Source organism: Fukomys damarensis, unplaced genomic scaffold (assembly GCF_012274545.1).
Source record: "Fukomys damarensis isolate Sample0158 unplaced genomic scaffold, DMR_v1.0_HiC HiC_scaffold_33, whole genome shotgun sequence".
NCBI classification, from domain to species: domain Eukaryota; kingdom Metazoa; phylum Chordata; class Mammalia; order Rodentia; family Bathyergidae; genus Fukomys; species Fukomys damarensis.
In genome coordinates, this window is record NW_022900945.1 from 16806134 (window position 1) to 16821393 (window position 15260).

A 15260-nucleotide genomic window follows, 5' to 3' on the forward strand; every position below is an offset into this window, starting at 1 on the left:
TTTTTGTACTGGGGATAGAACTCAGGTCCTTGTGCTTGCAAGGCAGGCAGTAGAAACACTGAGCTAAATCCCCAGCTCATTTGCTCATTTTTTGAGTGGGTCTTTTATTTTGGGGTGTCTCATTTTTTTGAGTTTGTTATGTATTTTATACAGAAGTACTCTGTCTGAGCAGTAACCAGACAAAAACTTTTTCCCATTGTGTAAGTTGTCTGTTCACCTTGTTGATTGTTTCCTTTGCTGTGGAGAAGTTTTTAATTTGATATTGTATGACTTGGTGATTGTTGATATCATTTCTTGTACAACTGATGTTCAGCTCAGTAAGTCTGACTCTGCCTATATTTTTAAGAGTTTTACTTATTTCTAAACAGATTGACTGTTTCTGCATTCAGATTTAGATCTTTGATCCATTTTTATTTTGCTTTAATGCTTGGTAAGAGAAATGGATCTATATTCAATCTTCTACGTATGGTTAGTCAATTTTCCTAGCACCATTTATTGAAGAAGCTATCTTTTCTCCATTGAATTTTTTTGGCCCCTTTGTCAAAGATCAGATGATTGAATACATCTGGGTTTGTTTCTGTATCCTCTATTCTGTTGCACTGACTGACATGTCTGTCTTGGTGCCAGTATTATGCTGTTTTTATCACAGTGGCATTGTAATATAAATTGAAATCCAGAATTATGATGCTTCCTGCTCTGCTCTTGTTGCCCAGGAGTGCTTTTGCTATTCTGGGTCTCTTCTGGTGCTGTGAATTTAAGATTATTTTCTCTAGTTCTGTGAGGAATACTATTTTTATTTTTGCAATCAGTCTATGTATCAGTTTTTTTTTAAAATGGCCATTTTGACAATATTGGTTTTTCCCATCCAGAAACAGTGGATATCTTTCCATTTTCAGATCTTCTTCCTTCTTCCTTTTCAGAATAGTACAGTTTTCATTATGCACTTCTTTTAATCCCTTTGTTAGATTAATGCCAAAATACTGAGTTATACTTGAAGCTATTATGAATGGTACCATTTCCCTAGTTTCTTTCTTGGTGTGTTTATTATTGGTGTACAATAATGCCATTAATTTTTCAGTGTTAATTTTGTACCCCTCTACCTTGCTAAATTTGTTTACTGGTTCTAGGAGTGTCTTATTGGAATTTTGGAGGGTTTCTAAGTGCTTAACTTTTTCTATGATCTTGACAAGTTATTAGCAGTACAAACCTTAAGAAAACAGTTCAATAAAACTTTTTCCTGGTTGATTTTACTCATTTTAAAGGAAAACCAGAAGCCTTCTGTACTTTCACCACAGGGACATGTTTTACTTATTTATATTCTTGTTGGAGAATGGATACTTACAGTGAGAAGAGCTTCCAATTTTAAGGGTCCATCTCTGATATAATGCAGTGGGGACTAAAAACCTTGCAGAGATCAGGTCACACTTTTGTGGGAAGCTGAGAAAATCTTTGGCCCATATCACTTGGGTCATCATGAGAGATGCTTGTTCACCATTGAAGAAGGTCTGGGTGCATAGGCTGCCTAACTGATGAGGCAGCCAGAAAGGGACAAAGAACCCAAACTGCTTCACAAGAAGCTCAATTTTAAATGTCCATAACAAAGTTACAGCGATAACGTTGTAGCTCAGTAATGTAGTCTTAAAAAGTAGCAAGCCAATTATGCATTCATTTAAAATTTCATGTCCTTATAATAAGGTTTGTTCTTTAGTTTAGGGCTTTATTGTAAGTAGAAATGAGTTTGTTTGTTTTTTTTTGTTGTTGTTGTTGTTGTTTTATTACCTGAATCCATCTCTGGCTATAATACGTTGTTGGTGTTGTTGTTGTTGTTGTTGTTGTGTGTGAGTGTGTGTGTGTGTGTGTGTGTATGTGTGAGTGTGTGAAGTATGTGCATATACTCCACAAAAACTCACTAAATATGATTATCCTTTAGTCCTTTTCCAAAGGAATTCTCAGTTTTAAAAGCAAAATGGGGGTTCAGGAACTTAGTTCAGTGTTGCAGCGCCTGCCTCACAAGCACAAGGTCCAGAGTTAGATTCCCCAGTACCATATGCCCTCTCATCCATTGTTTCTCCCATGTCATGTATCTTTTCTACCTCATAGAATGTAGCATTACATCTCATCGAACCATTATCATTTGTTTTCCTTAAGTACATTTAATAAACATTAGACTGCAGTTTGTCTCTATTTTTTTTATCAACATGCATTCCCTTGGTGCCTTTGGAGATAAATACAATGATAGACTTGGAGCAGATCCAAAATGAGGTTATCAGTAATATTCCAAATTAGATGCTATCTAGAAATTGATGCCATTTGGAAGCTACAATTTTACCATATGGCCCCTGCATATATTCATTATAAAGACATTTACATCCTCCTCTATTTTCTTTCCATGAAATATCTTAGGAGAAAAAGTTAGCAAAACAATGACAATCACATCTTTTTCTTATTTTATCAATCTGCCATATTAATCTTATTACAATAATTTTCTCCCTCACATAATAGAGATTTCTTTCTTACCAAGGAATCAAATCTAGAAGGAATACCATTATCATCACGTCTACACAAAAGTCATTCTCATTTTTTTTTTCTGTTTCCCATACCTATTAAGAAGACTTCTGATTTTTCTGCATGTTCCCAAGGATGTCCTCTTGGTATTGCTGAATGTCATCTTAGGTAATTCAGAAAGTCTCTTTTTAATTACCTATGTCCATTATTCATTTCCCACACTTTCCACAGAGGAATGTAAAGAGACTCCTAAATGCTTCAATCTTGGCCATTCCAAAGGACACCTTGCTTAATTAAAAAAAAAAGAAATTGTCAGAAAACACTCCCTAGTTGTTCAAAAGTAAGTAGGCTTTGACAACTATCTGAATGCCATAATTTATTTTAATGTAATGAAAATGGTATAAGAAGAATCATGTTGTTTTGAAATAATTGCAATTGAAATATATGTAATTAAATCATACCAATGCATGTATAGATCAGAAATCTAGCAATGCTTTGCATTTATGCATTCCTTATCTTTACCATTGATCTTTTGAAAAGGAAGTAAACTCACATGATTTAAGATCAAAATACAAATATATAGAAATATATCTGTTCCCTCTTTTCCATTTTCCTAGTTTTCTGTCTCCATTCCCACCTGACCATATGTCACTAGTTATTAATATTTCCTTTAATATCTTCTATAGTTTTTAATGCACATATAATGTTATATGAACTCATTTTTTCTTTGCAGCAAAGTACTAACTTCTATTTTTTTAATTCCCTCTATGTTATTCTTCCCCAATCAAATTACTCATTTTCGCCTTATTTTGCAAATACTTTGTATTTTAAAGTCTTCTATAGGTCTTACTTGTTTGTTCTCCTACTTCTTTATTGTTCAGCTCATTAATTTCTGTTATATCTTCATATATTTTCTGTTGCTGAGTAACATGTTATAATGCAGTTAAATCTCCAATTTATGCAGATTGGAGTTGCAAACTGTCATACATACCAAGGGACCTCACATTATGAACCTTCTAACATTCGCTGATGCGAACAAATCACAGATGTAGCTCACGTGTCTCCTGGACCCTGTCATCATTGTGCTGCTTTGCGTTCACAATACAGTGTGACAGTGCCCAGCAGATATGCATTGTGCATTTATGTCAAAACTATATAAGACTCATTTTTTTGGACTTACAAACAATTCTGATTTAGGAATGCTCTCCCAGAAAAGAGCTCATTCCTAAGTCAGGGACTCATTGTAACTGAGATTAAAGCAATACTCATGTATTATCTCATAGTGGTATAGATCAGATGTCCTGACTCAACTGGCTTCTCTGCTTGGAATCTCACAGGCTGAAGTCCCACTTTCAGATCTCCTGTCCTCTTCTGGAGGCTGGGATGGAATCATAAAAGCTAATTTTGTTTCTTGGAGTTGTAGGATATGGTCCTTGTTTGTTTATTTTCTGTTGACACTGGCTAATAGACTAGGTCATTCTCAACTAGTGGACACTCTAAAATATACTTCTGGTGCCTTTCTCCCCTTTCAAATGTGACAACAGCACATCAAATTCCTCTTATGTGTTTTCTCTGGGAAGGGCCCTTGTGCTGGCAGAAGCAGAAAACTGTCTACATTTAAAAAGGTTATGTGATTAGGATAGGCACACCAGATAACCTCCCTTTTCATTAACTTTAAGTCAACTCATTTTTATTCTCAGTACATCTATACAAAAAATTCTTGAATATGTACAGTAACAAAACATGAGATCATATCATATTTGTAGTCTCAGAGCAGGAAATCTTGGAGGTCATTTTACATTCTGTCTGCCACATTATTTATTACTTCTTATCTTCATCCATTCAGGCTGCTATAGCAAAATATCTTAGGCAGGAGCCTTATTAATGATAGAAATCCATATCTCACAGTTTAGAGGCAAGGAGTCTGAGGCCGGAGTAGTAGCACATTCAGTATGAGGAAAGCTGCTTCCTGGCTCAGAGATGGCAACTTCTCCATATATCCTAACACGGCGCATGGGTTGAGGGAGCTCTCTAGAGTCCCTTTTATAAGATCACTAATCCCAGTCATGTGGGCCCCATCTTCACAATCTAACTGGTCACAAAGGCTCCATCTCCTAAAACCATCAGCTTGGAGTTTATAATTTTATCATATGAATTTGGGGAGAGAGAGAGACATCAACATGCAATCCATAGCACTTACCTGGTCCTTTATCAGTTTTGTTTTTCTTCTTCAATTTTTAAAAAATTCAGAGTACTAAATTAATGTGTGTTCAGTTGTTGTTATTGTTGCCTTCTCCTTGAGGTTCGTTGTCATGACTGCAAGTCTTCCTCTGAAAGTACTTTTAGCAGCACATTTGTAGTAACAGCATATATGTTGGAATGCATCATTCATTCATTTTTATAGAAGGATTTAATTTAAATCTCTTTTTAACTGAAGAATTGCTACAGAGATTATATTATGGTTCTCCAGGGAAATAAACCATAAAATGTAAGATATACCATGAGATAAACCAAGGGGCATTTAAATATGAAGGTTGGTTCACAGGACAACAGAGTCAGAACCAACTCATGATATACCATATGTCCTCAAGTTGGAAAAGTAGGGAAGTTGGCAGAGTGCTTCAGTTCAGATATTAAAACCCAAGAAGCTGAGCAGGCCACAGGTACTAGTTCTGGAGCCTAAAGTCCTGGGAACGTACAGTGCCGATGTCAAAGGGCAGAAGAAGATGAGTGACCCACTTCCAAGAGGTAAATCAAATTCTTCTTCTCTAAGCCTTGTTATTCTGTCTAGGGGATTGACTAATGGGACGGTGTTCAACACATTGCATGAGAGCTAAGCTACTCTCCACTAATAATTCAAATGTCAATCTCTTGCAGCAGCACCCTCACAAACATACACAGAAATAATACCTATCCAGGTAGCTGGGTGTCCCTTAATCCACTTGCACTAACACCTCAATTAACAATCACTAGAATACTTTTTAAACGTATAGACTGAAGACCTCGTTTGTTGATGCTATTTTCACATATTGCTAATACTTTCTATATCCATTCTTCTGTTTTGCGTGAGATGAGGAAATGTTGTCTGTTTTATTTTTGCTGAGAGGATTTTGTTGTTTATGTACCAAGACACAAAGACCAGGCTCGATAAACTAGAACCTTCAGAAAGACTCAGAAAACAAGGATATTTTTCCCCTCGAGAATCTTGTCAGATGCCGTATAAATCTAGAACGCAATCAATCTTGGTAAATGTTTCATCTGTACATAAAAATAATGTGTCCTCTGTAGTGTATTTTCCTTTATAATTGTGTTCCCAGCCATGTAGTGGAGTTGAAAGGAATGGCTGGATACAGACAAGGCTGTGTGTGTTTATTCATTATTCCATATTTTCAATAGTGGCCTTCATACAACAGCATAACAGCACACATATTGCCAAACTTCCAGAACTGTACCACAAGAAGTACACGTTTCTGTTAATGAGTTATCACCTACTTTAAGAATAAAAACTTGTTCCTGTCATCAAACACAACATGATTAAAACAAACTCACTCTATTTTCACCTTCTACTTTGCTTTCCAATTTATATACGTTATTCCATTGCTGAATCATTATCATTCAACTGCCATTAAATTAATTCTGCCATTCTCATTTCCAAACTTGTTTTAGTGTTAGTTTTAGTGTTAGTGAATATATTTACTTCTCACCATATGTCATAATATCTACAGTTCACCAATCTCCTAGTTGGCTGAAAATTGAACTCCAGTAATTGAAACTAGGTTACAGTAGCTATTACTTGATATTTTTCACATTAAAACGTGTCTGAAATTGTGCCTGATTTCTGGTGACTCTCTTTTGTTAGTATGTGTCGCTGCTCTTTTCCAGTTTTTCTTCTGTATCTTTATATCAACTTATATCAGTACTGTTAGCCTTTTATTGATTCTTGCTGTACGATTTGGATTTTCCTAATCTGGTTTACTTGGAGTTCATTCTTGCGATGGGACAGGACTCAAGGTTACCTGCAAAGCTTGTGGCCTAGGTTCTGTCCTTCTCTGTCATCATAGAGATGCACAGATTCCTCCAAATAGTTCTACTTCATGATTCCTGCTTCTCCTTTACACACCAAACTAATTTCAGGAAGGTCTTTTTTTACAAATTGCTTATGCTAGTTGTCTTACTCTTCTTGCAAACAAGCCTTGGCGCTTTACTTTAGGTTGAAACCCCAACCTGTAGAAGCAGGAGTTTACCAGGGCATTCTGAAATTCTCCATCATCAAGTGCTTTTGCAGTTTTCAAAGCTTCTTCACTTCACATATCTATAGTTAATCAAGTGCTTGGAGGGACACCTACATAAATTCTGAGGGCAGCAGATTATGTTGGTTCTTTGAAAATGAACTCTACATATTTTTCATTGTTGCTTTTGAATAGTTTCCAAGAAGAGAAAACAAATAATGCTGTTTTATACTGACAGTCTAGTAGAGTAATATATATTTCCAGATGTGAAAGACCAAACCTCTAAAATGCATAGACAGAATTTGTACCATTGCTAGAGATACTTATACCCTTTAAAACATCATCTACTGTAGTCTTTAAACTTGATCATGAAAATCAAATAATATTAAATGGTGACTTTGAAGCAAAACTAAACTCAGAGAAGGAAATTACTTACAGAGATTTTCTTAAAATATCTTGGAAGAAAAAAATTCTCTTTCCTCTCTCTGTCATATACATCGTTTGATTCTTCCACTCAAAATTAAAATTTGGAGTAATACTTCCTTACCTTCAATATCTAGGGCTATCAATATGCTCTCTTTCTAGTTCCTGGATCTGGTATTTACTGGTATTTTTCCCTTGTCTAGGTTACAATGCTTAATGCAGTTCTCACAGTGAAATGCTTACCTTTCAACTTTCTGGTTTCCTCAGAGGATTTGGTACAACATTGAAATGTGATTGGCAATATCTAGTCCCCAGGACCTGATACTGCTTTTGAAATAAACAATGGGTTAGGCAGTCCTCTGAAGTATACAGCACCACTCCAGGCTATTATTTTGAATAATCTGCTCTGGCACAGGAACACTGATGCAAGGTGTTGACTGTCTTAAAATATGCAGTGCTACATGAGCGCCTACAGCACCTCAGGGTAAAAATTGAGCCCAGTGTAAGAATGAATGATGGAGCCTTTGTGTTTCTCTCAATGTTCAGGCAGGTGTGTTGGCATTTACACATGCCTATGTGATGTGCCATTCAGAGGGAGATAAAACTCTTTGATGATTACACATTTCTACTGTACAAAGAATTCATCACCTTGCTAAGACAGTTTGTTTCTAATTGTTATGTTGCTACCTCCACACTCCTATTATCTTGTTTTGTAGGAGAGGTGATTCTTATAAAGTTACATTTGCTTTTCATTTAATTTTGCAAATATGCAATCCAATCAAAGGGAATTGTAGTTTGTTCTCATGTTTAAAGGAAAAGCACATCGATGTCTTAAGATACACTTTGGGGGAAAATCCAATGTCAATGCATGCTAGGACTGAATGATTTTGATAACTTGACCTTATTATTAGATTGAAGGAAATCATAACATTTGCCAAGGAAAACTATGATTAAATGTATGTGAAGTTAGAGACATAAAAGGGAATGGTGCAGGAAAAAATAATAGGTGTAGAAACTTGGTAAAATAGTAGCACTTGAATGAAATGCACAGGGAAACAAGCAAGTCCTTTAAAACGTTCCAGCAACAAATTGAAACCTTAGCAATGCAGATATAAATTCAACAACATTAAATGCATACTTTTTGTCACATGACTATAACTGAAGACCTCTAGAGGCCGATGAAGAAGTTTGAGGCCAGTCTGATTTAAATAATGAGTTTGTAGCCAGCCTGAACCATATAGCAAAGCCCTGTCTCAAAAAAACAGAAACAAAAACAAAAACAAAACATTAATTGCATACTTATAAATGATTTTGAAACCTGTCGGAGAATGTTTTTAAAAAGAAGAAATAAAAGCATCACCTAAACCTTAAAGAACTGTCAAAAAGATGTATAGGCATTGCAGAAATAAAGAAGGCTTTGCTCGTGCTTCATGGATGCTACACAATGTTCCTAGATGGGGCTATGATTTTTTTTTAAGAGTGGGAAAAAAATTTGTTGTGAGAAAGAAAATCTCTTCTAAGAGAGATGGAGAGGGATCAGAAAGTGGGTTGCCAGTCCACTCCACTTCTCAAAGATGTTTTATACAGTAAAGCCCATGCGGTGAGGTGGGTACAAAGTGGGACAAAACTGTAAGACCCAATGGAAAATTACAAGGTGGTCATGAGGTGGGGCAAAAACCATGACCAACCAATAAGATGACAAGTACAGTCATGTGAGGGTATGCTTTTTTAAAAAGCCTAGTTGATGCTTACCTTTTAATTCCAACTTTTAGTCATTCTTCCTGTTTGACCTTGTTTCCCTGACTACACCGAAGTCTCTGTCTACAGAAGGGCTTCCTTTATGCAAAGCATTTATCATTTGTCAAATACATTATTGTTCCTCTGCCATTTACTTTAACCCATAATCTCTGTGAGGATGGATGAATGTATACATATAATGAGCTCAGAATTCTCACTAGAAGAAGTAGTAATAGAAATCATGTTAAATTTATTTTTTGTCAGAATTGTGTTTAGTCTCAGTGGTTATATGGTTCCACATTATTAAGAAGGGGAACGATAATACAAGAAAGAAGCAAAATTTTAAAAGAGAATTTCAAAGAAAGTATACATGAATGTCATAGCTTGCATCTGGATGTTCCCCCAAAGCCTCATAGGCTCATAGGTGGGGCTTTTTCAAGGTGGCAGGACCTGGGGTGTGTGAATATGGATTAAAGGTGCATAATATGTGAATTACTACAATAGTCAGATTAGCTTATCTTTTAGTGTGACTGAATGGATTAATTTAATGAAAAGGGAAGCCCATTCTAGGTGTGGGTGGCACCAGTCTGCAGGTTTGTATCCTAGATGGGAGGTAAGAAGACAAGCTTGCTGCTGCATGCCTGCCACACCATGAACTGTTTCTCATCTGCCATGCCCCGATGTCACCCTACCTTGAAGACAGCTGACTACGGACTGAAACCTCTACCAAATGTGAGCTAAAATTAAAATTTTCTTCTTTAACTTGTGAGTGTCGGGTATCTTATCCCAGCAACGAGAAAAGTAAAAAGATCAAAAAATACTAATTGTTAAGTTTGTGTAGCACACATCTCTCATAACATGCTTTAAAAGCATGGTTATATTACACCTCTAAATGAATATGAATATATATATATGATTATGTAATGCACATATATATTACAGTGCTGTGATTACTATTTTTTTGGAAAGTCAAATGACCTTAAATTGATTCAGGAGACCAGAATATAGAAAACCAATTTTTCTTTAAAAAGTTTTCTCTTCAGTAATGAAAATACATATATTTTAGTACCAAGGAATACTAACTTAAACACCAACAATATTGCCCTTATATGACATTCTTCATTTATCCCAATTTTTAAAAAAATATATTACCACTCTTTACAATCTAGTTTATTAACTAAAATAAAGCCTTGAGCTATATCTAGTCCAAATGTATGGAGACTTACTGCTTAAATTTTTCAAGCTCTAAAATTAGATACATGTCATGAAAAGAAGTGAGTATGGGAAAAACAGATAAAATTGATTTGAAATATTAAAAATAGTACTTAAATGATTAATGATAATTTCTTAAGGAATAGGAATCAAAACAGATTATGACTCTGTTTTTTAAGGGAACAGATGTGTTGAATATTGAGGCCAGGGCTTCATGAAAGCCAGGCAAGTATTCTTCTGCTCAGCTCTTCTCTTAGGACCCCACGAAGTTTCTTCAGACAGTCAGTTTTATTATTTTTCAGCAAATGTATAATATTAAAAAAACAGCAGATTAAACAAGAGGTATCTTGATGTCGACCTTCCTTATCCATAGTTTCTGACCTGGTAGATTCAACCAATGACAGATGCAAAATATTAAAAAAGAATCACCTGTACTGAACATATACATACTTTTTCTTGTCATTGCAATAACAGTATAATAGCTATTTACATAATATAACAATATAGTGCAGCAACTACTTACATACAAATTACATTTATTAAGTATTATAAGAAATCCTAATATGGTTTAAAGGTATGAGAGGTATGCATAGTTTATATGCTAATACTATGCCATTTTATATGAGACTTAACATATGCATAGATTTTTTTGGCATCTATGGGGGTCCAGGAATAAATCTCTAACAAATACTGAGGAATGACATATTTATCTCATCTTGACTGATCTGTATGTATGAGTTGCTTAATTTGCAGAACTATTCCAAGCGGACTGGGTTACATTTGGAATACCCAATGCAACTTTTTAAGGATGAAACACTAAATTACTACATTGCCCTGTTAGTAGTTTGACCAACAGAGTATTCCATAGTTCAGTTAAAATAACATTAAATTTAGGGCAATATTTTCTCACTTCTTTAGCAAATTTTCAAGTCTTTACTAGCATCAGATCTTGTGCTATGCTCTGGAGATTCAGGATTGACAGATCACCATTTACTCTTAATGAATTTAAAATCTCACATCAGACACCAAAAGCTATGCCACAGTGTGTGTACTGGGACTTGGGGGAAAGAAGGAGAAGAAGTTTAGGAACAAAGAGGAAAGCAACTGATACTTTTGCTTGGTAATACCAGAATAGTTTTAAGAAGAGTTGGAATTTGTAAAAGGTCTTTCCTAAGATTTTGCCAGGTGAAGTACAAAAATGTAATTCAGGCACAGAAAAAAACGGAAGAAAAATGTAGAGGTGAAAAACCATGCATCTATGTGTGTGATCTGGTCTTATTCTTAGAAAAATTAATAATTACAAGTGACTAAACTATATAGTACTGTGATAAGAAAGGATGCTTGAGACCAAATAGTAAGGGCATGGCATGACAGAATGAGTGTGGTAGGCAGACTCTAAGATGGTCTTTGGATATTCATGCCCTATGTAATCACCTTGTTTTGAAAGTGGGCAGGGTCTAGGACTTGCTTCTTATCAACAGAACAGGGGCAGAGAGACAGTTGTATTTGATTATGTTACATACGATCATAAGGTCTATGTTGCGTGGAGACTCTTTCCCTTGCTGGTTTTGAAGAAACAAGTGACCATATTGGAAAGGCCAGTGGGACAAGGATTAAAGCAGCCACTGGCCACAATGATCAAGGAACTCCAAACAGCATCTGGCCAACAGGTCTCAGGGAACCAATTCGTGCCAATGGCCAGGGGAGCTTGAAAATGGAACTTTCCTCAGTGGAGCATCAGATCATGAGACAGCAGCCCTGGCCTACACATTGACTGCAGTTTTGCGAGACTGAAACAGAGGACATACTTCCAAGCAATCCTGGGACCTTTGACCTACAGAAAGTTTTACAAAATGAGTGTTGTTTTAAGGCAATAAGTTTGTGGTAATAGTGTTTTGCACTACAGATAATAGGTACAATGAAGAGTTTGGAACTTGTCTTAAACACAACAAGAAGACAATCACTAAGAATTTGCAAGTAAGGAACTGGCTTGACATCTCTATTTTAGAAAAGAAAATCTATGAAGCAGTGTAGAGGATGAAAGGTATGTGGAAAAAAGCAATACACAGAATGCAGTTGGGAAATTACTGCAACATGCAGAATGAGGAGTGAACGTGAAAAAAGGGTCTGGTAGTGCAAGAAATGAAAAGGAATTCACAAGTTGTGTTTTTTTATTTTTAGATTATGACTTTATAGATGCTATTCTCCATTTTTATTAATGTGAATTCAGAGGTTATAGTCTCTCTTTCTCTTAGTGCTAGCTCTGCCATCATAATTAAAATAAAAACTCAAAAGCCATCTTACAGAAAAATAAAATGAGACTCTAACTTTTAGAAGTTAGAGAAATCATGTAACATTAGAAACTCAAGAGTCACAAAGTTTTATAAATATTTCAAAACTTGAGGTTTATTTAAAGCTCCAAATTTAGAGCTATAAATCCTGTATCACTAATCATATCTAGTATTGATGACATTGAACATCTGGTAAAGATTGATATCCTTGCTTTCTTTATAATCCAGCCTTAGCCTTGGTGCCATCTTATTTTTTTTTATTTTATTATTATTATTATTTTTGGCCTGCCATTGCAGTCAGAGAAACATTAATCTACTCAGAAGGGACCGGACACTTCAAACATAGCATTCTGCCTTCCTAAGGAGCTGCTAATACCTGTAAATATATAGGTCTTTTAAATTTAAATTAAATTTCCAAATAAATTGTTCCTGCTTATTCAGTTCGCATGAAGATACTGTAGTTATTGAAGAAATGCCTGTTGAAACCTATCTTATCTAGGTACTCTGATAAGTAATGGGTATATATCAATAAGTAGCACTCATTTAATTTTCAGAGATATTTCTCAGCATCTCTGTTTTGTTTTGTTTTCATACTGGGGATTGAACTCAGGTCCTTGCACTTTTGAGGCAGGAAGCGGCACCACTGAGCTAAATCCCCGGCCTTCTAAACATCTTGTCTGCATTAAGAAAGGATTTACTTACCTATCAATAATGAATTAAATTCTTGGTCACCACAGAGCTTCCATCTGATGGAGGAGATGGGAAACCATCTGGATAGACAGCTATGTCTCTAAATAATATCACAAAGACTTGGGATTATGACAAAAAAATACAGCTGAAACAGGAGACAGAGAAAACCTGACAGTACCAGTTAAAGCACGTTGGTCAGGTTGAGTCCTCTCTGTGAAGACGATGTTGAGGGCAAGAATTTGAACAAAATAAGAAATTGAGCTATAAAAATCTTTATGGAAAGGAATTCATAAAAAAGATGAGAAAATGGTGCCAGGCAGGAAGGAGAAAGTTTAAAATCCTTGAGTAGACATGTGTTTACTTTTTCCAAGTGGAAAGTAGGAAGTTAATGGAATGAGCAAAGGAAGAAGGACCGGAAATAAGGATGAAGAGGATAAATACATCAGAGTGCAGAGTTTTAAAATATCGATTTTGTTCTATGGGAAGCCATGGTGGACTAAGCCTTAACATGACCATGGGGGTTACTGGATGAGTGGAAGCAGGTGGAAGCGCTAGGACTGTTGCAGTGGTAAAAGTTACAGTTAAAGGAAAGGCAGAATAATAACAATAACAGTGATAGCTAGGAAAAAGAGAGGAAAGGAATGCTACGCAGTTCAATTTCAGATACAGCTAGTTAAAAAAGTTAAGGATGATTCTAATTTTTTAATGTTAGAAGCAGAGAAACTGTAAGATAATTTAATGAGTTCATAAAAGAAGGATCTCTAGATAGAGGCAGGGCACTCCAACTTCTGGTCATGGAGAAAAGCATAACAGAATATTCACTGTAATAGATAGAATATTGTTCCCCGGCCTATAGGTGGAGATCTTAAACTCTGATACCTGCGAATGTGATCTTATTTGGAAATAAGATCTTTGAAGTTATTATCAAGCTAAAATGTGGTTATTAGAGTGGGCATTCGATATGACAGTCTTACGGTAAGGGACAGAGACATATAGAGAGAATACCACGTGGAGACAGAGAAGACTGTTCTGTGGTACAGTGGGGTCAGACACATTGCCTCTGCAAGCCAAGAAACGGCAAGGGTTGCAGGCAAACCACTGGAAGATGGAGTAGGGAAGAGAGGGTCCCCTTAGTTAAACCTCAGTTGGTGATTCGTAAATGTTTATATTTAGGTTTCATTTTACTGTGTATATTGCCTTAGATCTCTTCTTGTTTTTGTAGGAACCCAAGGTGTTAAATCCCTTTAGGACCGTGGGCTGCCAATGAGTTATTTTCAAGTTATGCTACCCATTTACTATAAAGCTCTTGAACAGCCAAATCGGAGGGGCATAGGCCAGGCACAGAAGAGAGGGGTCAGAGCTGCCATGCACTCTCCAAGAATACTACACTTCCAGCACCAACGTATGTTCAACCCCCAGGAAGCTACGTGAATCCCATCATTTAAGTGTTTTCAGGAAGGTCTCATTACAAGTAAACCATTAATGAAATCATCGGTCCTCTGGGAAGAGCCCAGTATTCAGTCTCTCTCCTTCCTGGAGATGTAGGACTTAGCCTCCTGAGTTTCTAATCACGTTTATTCTTCTGGCAACCAACCCCCATCTAGAACTTATGTAGGAGCTCCCCAACCTCATTAGCATAATGTTGAAAGGGGCTTGTTATGAATAACAAACAATGACCCCATCTGTCAGGAAATGCCACAGTTTTTAAGGAGCCCTGTGCCAGAACTGGGCACAAAGACTAAATATACATTTGTTATACCACACAGGGTTCACCCACACAGAGTATGGGACTCTCGCTGAGTTGAGAAGTATCTGGAAGTCTAGGGAGATGAAGGTATGTATGGCCTAGTATAGAAGTAAAGAGAGAACTTTGGAGATCGTTAGCATCCCTTCCTACCTCGTCCTCTGAATAGTGCTCAGTGCATGGGAGGAAACTACTTTATTCTAGGGTGAGAACTTCATCCCCAAAAGGTTATGGAGTAAATGTTTCCAGAGTTCACTGAGAGACAGGAATAGTACCATTTCCACCCGTCACGATGGAAAACCTCAGGATTTACTGAACATCATAGAGTTACTCAAAGTTTTTTCCCAATTAGAAAAATTAGGCCAAAACTAAATGTTAGCTTGTTGTCATGTAACAAAGTTTAAAAGCAAGACAACTATAGTTCAGCAG